Raw genomic sequence first — 6,000 nt, 5'->3', positions numbered from 1 at the left:
TGTCACTATTGTCCCATACTACTCAACCCAACCTCTCGGTCACCTCTACACAATCTTTCTTGATAGTGCCCCAGAGCCCCGCATCCTGGCCCGAAATGTGATTTGAGTAGTTTCAGAGCCTTGTCCTCTCTCCTGGTCACCTACACCCGAAAACGAAAGATGATGCATCATGGTAAACTAGGGTATTTTTGGATTTGATGTCATCTCATCATGAGTGATTGTAGAAACAAGTACATGAATGAGACATGGCACAATGATGAACAGGATGAACAAGGAGCGTAGGCTAGAATACTTGCTCGCAGTTGGGCGAACACACAAAGCATACCAAGTAGCAAGTGAAGGAGACACATGCACATGCATGAACTATCAAGCGAACACCAAGACCATTGAAGAATTTGTGCACTCTTCCATGCAGAGGTGAAGCTATGGTACACCATGGGCACACTCATCACTCAGTAGCACATCAACTCGACACAAACAACACAGACAGCATGTGCATACCTACAACATCATGTCGAGTTGTGTCATGAGTTGCCTCGACTACATCACTACTTTGGGTCATAACTGTGTAATCAATGTAATGTAACATGGAAGTCCAAGAGACCCATATATAAAGTCAAAGATTCATGTTAGTCGAACAATCATGAGGGAAGTCAAACAGTCACAAGGGTCAGCTTCACCCTTGGCTATATATACCCCTCATTTGTAAATACAAAAGATTTTTCACATTGGCTCCTCCCATATAGGCTTGAGAGTCTGTTGTCCTTTTCTTTGAGGAGCGAGCAATGGCTCCAATGCCCCACTATCGGGGTTAGTGATCTATGATGTACGTATGTGTCTTGTAACTTTCGCTTAATTCAGAAGCCTGTTGACAACCAGCACGTTTTCACACATGTATTGTATTCGTTTGTAAGACTATTCTTTGGATGCTTGTAATGAATGTTTCTTTAACCTGTACTATGATAGTTGAACTATTTCGGTTGTTTTAGTGCATATGTTGTTGGAAATGTGTTGTATCAGTTGTTAACGATGTCTTGCCTGTGTGGACTATTCCACCGGACACTCGACAGATTCATTATTGTAAACTTGTTATAATGCCCGTCGCACTCGTGTGGACTATTCCACTGGGTGTTGTACATGCTATCTATTCACTTTGTGTTTGTGACTATCACATCTGTGTGGAATACTCTACCAGAATCTGCACATGTCTTGTTGTGTTGTGTGTCTCTAACAGAGTTGGGACTATTCCCTTTCGACTTAAGACTCATTCTCACCCTCTCCCTCTGTAGTAAAATAACTTTGACACAAGCGACACTAAGCACTCACCAGGCACACAAACCTCGTTGTTTGAAGACTAAGTATACCACTCTCATGTGCTAACCAGTAAGAGCTAAGGCATATCTTTAAGATAATGGCAACTAGGCCATCGTACCAGATGACACTCCTACACCAAACGTTGTGAGGTTTGGTTAGAACTTCATACTGGGGAGATCCCCTAAATGTTGGCGGGTCCAACACCGTCAACACACCTATAGAAGGATGTAGCTCTTGGTAACCTCATTAGAAGCATAAGTAGTACTTTTGGGAAAAATAAAGTCATCTAGTACAAATATCATCATACATCATTCAAAAAAGACCATTTACAGGATCAGGATGATCAATATCCTTTATTGGAATCTTCATTGGAAGGTTCACCTACTGGAAGAAGCAAGTGTCTCGCCGAGAATTCCACCTTGTATGGGATTCATGGAATGATGGTATGATATCAAAAGAAGTGAAGCAGGTCAAGGTGACTGAAATTCTTTAAATCAAGGAAGCTGTTGAAGGAATTCTAGATGACCAAAAGAAAGAGATGAGGTATGTATGCTTGTATTTGATAAAATTGAGTCATGTCATATAAGTTGCAAATAGCATGGATAAATGCTCCACCTCATGAGAATGATGAAGAGAAAGGGATCTCTTCCTTTGGAATGATGCATAAAGGCCTGGTTCACATATTGACTACATGAAATCAAAATAATGAGTCCTCATATGAAATATGAGGTGGTTGATAAAAATGAAGGAACTATGAAGGAAAGTTTCTGAGAAGAAATATGTGAAGAAAGTAAGGAGAGATCGTGAAAGATGCAACTACTATCACATAGAAAAATAAATCAACATCTGATAACTAGAAGGATTGACCATGACATCTCCACAGCAAATATATGAAGACTTCGATGAATTCTGGAAAAGGAAGATGGATTTTGACATATAATATCTTTTTGGATATGTGTCAATATGAATGCAGGATGTTGATACAATAAGCAAATGTCATGATGTAAGACCATCACAAAGGTAATTTGAAGTTCATTTTTAATTTTTGAACAGTATATGGATGGGCTAATACAGGGCTACCAAAGGAAGAGTTGTAGATGTCATCTACAATTGATACTCATGTGGTGGGATGATAAGATCCTAAAGAAAACATGATGTGGAGAAGGTATTTGTATGAAGGAAAGTGATATAAGGATTAGTGAATCACTTTCTGATGAAAGAAAGGATGACATGACTAACATGATTCATGAATAAAAGTGGGGGATCGTCAATGCACTAAGAAGAAGTCCCAAAAGATGTAGGCTCCATAACAAATAAGAAATTCATGACATCAAAAGAGGGAGTCCTACAAGCAGCTGGTTGTCCCATGATCTCCACCTTGAGAGTTCTTGGAAGAAATTCCTTGGTTAAGAGGGAGCTTGGTCAAGTCCTTAGTTAAGAGGAAGCTTGGGTACATTCCTTTTATAGGAATGGGTGCATTCCTTCATTGGAATGGGTATATCCTCTCTTGTTGAGAGGGAGAGATAGACACATCATTCTTGTCTTCACTTTGGAAGAAAGAATGGAGGATTGGGTAAGCATCTAGCATTGAGGATGTGGTATGGAATCCAAGATAAGAGTAGTCATAGAGGACCAATATTCTTTGAGGATTGGGAATCCAAGATAAGAACAGTATTGGTGCAACATACTCTAAGAGAACCCGGGTAGGGTATGTTCCGAGATAGACGATGATGATGGTGTCTATTAATCATTGGTATCGCTAGCATTGGGCTCTGATCTTGTGGAGGGAGTTGTTAATAAAGGCCTTGATATGTGACAATGCTGGATGATATGATGCTAAACAGATGAGTTACCAATCTGACTCTTCTTATGAGAATTCTTCAAATTAAGAATGTCCAAGTAGCTTGTATGGATAATGAATACCTCCTTAGTTAAGAGGGAGTGTTGAAATATGTAACTAGGTTTGGTCTTCATAATGACATATGTAATGATGATTTTATGTATTCAATGAAAATAGAAAAATAAATTTATTATTATTTTTCTTGAGGCATGGGTTTCACGCTCAAGGGAAATTTATTTTTAGGTCAAGCTCCCATTGCGAACTTCTAGGATTTATCATTGAGTCTATAAAGTCAAAAAGAGTCATTATCATGTATCAAAGACCCATTTGGGAATGTTACATATTGTAAAGAAATTATATGAGTCTAAATATTGTCAATGAAACCCCTCCAAGACCAAGTATACAAGCTCAAGTCAATTCGGCCTATATGCATCATCAAGTCAACCTATTTTGGAGCCAAACAACATCTATATAAAGGAGGACTCGATCTCTCTCAAGGGCATACACTCAAGCATCACATAAGTTCGATCTAGAGACGAGGAGCCTAATACCCAACAATGGAGGAAGAAGGAAGAGCGAATATTTTTCTTATTTGTTTTAGGGTAAAATTCCTTCACATGTGTGAAGATTAGGGCATCCCTTTGCAGCAATAAGACCAAAAAATATAGTCACTCTAAGAGGACTGAATTTAGGTGAAAAAGAGTTCATATTACAGGTGTAATGCCCTACTTAATCTTATCATGCAAATTTTACTAGTGTTTAAATTACCTTAAAATATTGACTTATAATTATCAAGAAATATTGGTACATACCTACATTGGTGAAACTATAAATTTATTACTAATATACATTTTGTCATTATCCAATTCCAAACTTACCTCCTCAAATTTAAATTTTGATAGGATATGGTCTCCTTCCATTTATTCCAATTTAAATATTCATATCTCATCTCCAAAATGTCCTCTCAAATTTACTTGGGAGAGGTCCTCTCCAATTAATTACCAAATTATATATTCATATCTCATCCCCAAAATGTCCTCTCAAATTTACTTGGGAGAAGACATGGTCCTCTCCAGTTAATTATCAAATTATATATTCATATCTCATCCCCAAAATGTCCTCTCTAATTTACTTGGGAGAAGACATGGTCCTCTCCAGTTAATTACCAAATTTTATATTCATATCTCATCCCCAAAATGTCCTCTTAAATTTACTTGGGAGAAGACATGGTCCTCTCTAATTAATTACCAAATTATATATTCATATCTCATCCCCAAAATGTCCTCTCAAATTTACTTGGGAAAATACACGGTCCTCTCCAATTAATTACCAAATTATATATTCATATCTCATCCCCAAAATGTCCTCTCAAATTTACTTAGGAGAAGATAACTCAAATGTAAGGATGAGGGGGTAGTTATGACATTAATGAGAGGTGGTTGAGGTGGAGAAGAGAGGGGGTCATAAAAGGGGAAGGATGAGGGGAGGAGAGGGGATCATTGGTCTTACTTTTGGTTTTGGTTTGGTTGTGGTTTTGGAGGATTTGTTTTCAGAGAAAGGTGGAGAAGAAAGAAGGGAGAGAAGAAGAGTATTGTTTATCTTGGAAACACTACATCTGGTTGGAATTGTGCTCGGAGGGCTAGGGAACCTGTGGAGGTTCCCTGGGCTAGGAAATACTTCCTAGTTGGCTAGGAGGTAAATCTAGTCGGTATTCAAGAGGAGCATCCCAGCAGGATCAGGAGCTCAAGGGCATCTCAACTAGGCTATCGGAATAGGTATTCCTATGTTTATAGATTACTCATGTAAGTGATTGAAATGAAATTCTTACTATTTAAATGTGGGAAATAAATTCTAAGGGTAAATTATCATCGATTAAATGTTTAGTTAGAAATAAGTTATTCCTTGTTTTATTATATTTAAAATTAGAGAAATTTAGTTTTGTTAGAGGACCCTAGGATGGAGCCTTACACATGGTATCAAAGCGGGTTCAAAATCTGGACGCAAGACCCACTAGACACAAATCTCCGCTATTTTTTTTATAAAAATTATGTGGAACTTATTTCTCCACCTTCCTCTAAGTGTGCCTTTTCAGGCCTGAAGGTCCAAAGTTCTTGCATTTGATGGAGATTTGCCCAATTGGCCCAGCTAGACTATGGAGATTATGTGTCTCCTTGACCAAGGATTCCAATGCCTTTTTAGCAATCTAGGTTGGCTTTGATCTGAATCCAATCATGTTTTTGTATTAGGTATCATTCTCTAGAAGAGCTGACCATTTAGAAGGAAAAATAAATTCATCTACATCTGTATAGATCATACATCTGCATCTGTTTCTGGCCATTAAGGCATAGTGTGAAAAGCCAACTTCCTGAGTCTTAACCCAAGGCCATGGACACCTTATAACATTGTATTCCCTCAGGCCAATACCCACGATTTCCTCCAGTTTATCCTCACTGTTATTTTCATAAAGAAAAAACTGCCCCACTCCGAGATGGGAATGATACATTACCCATTCCTTGAGAAATTTCCCCACGTCGCAGACCATAGTGCATGCACACAAAACTTCAGGACCTCTTGATGATATAGAATAAGCCCCTGGCACTTCGTAATAAGCCACATAAGGAACCAACACCCCTCACCATTTTAGAGATACTTTAGTCCCAATGAGATCAAATTCATACCATTTATCTGGATGCAGACATCTAAAAACTTCTTGGTTTGATACAGTCACCGCTGTATCCACAGTCCCATTGAAGACATAATGAAGAGATTCATAATTTATATTCAGGCCTTGCTTGCGATTCACCCCTTTAGCAAAGAGAACCACATCTGTATGCGTTGACAAACTT

This window comes from Pinus tabuliformis, chromosome 1_2 (genome assembly GCF_031772625.1).
Source record: "Pinus tabuliformis cultivar Carrire ecotype Pingquan chromosome 1_2, CPIR1, whole genome shotgun sequence".
In the NCBI taxonomy this organism is placed as follows: Eukaryota; Viridiplantae; Streptophyta; class Pinopsida; order Pinales; family Pinaceae; genus Pinus; species Pinus tabuliformis.
The sequence above is the reverse complement of the archived record's forward strand: the minus strand, read 5'-3'. Positions refer to the sequence as shown.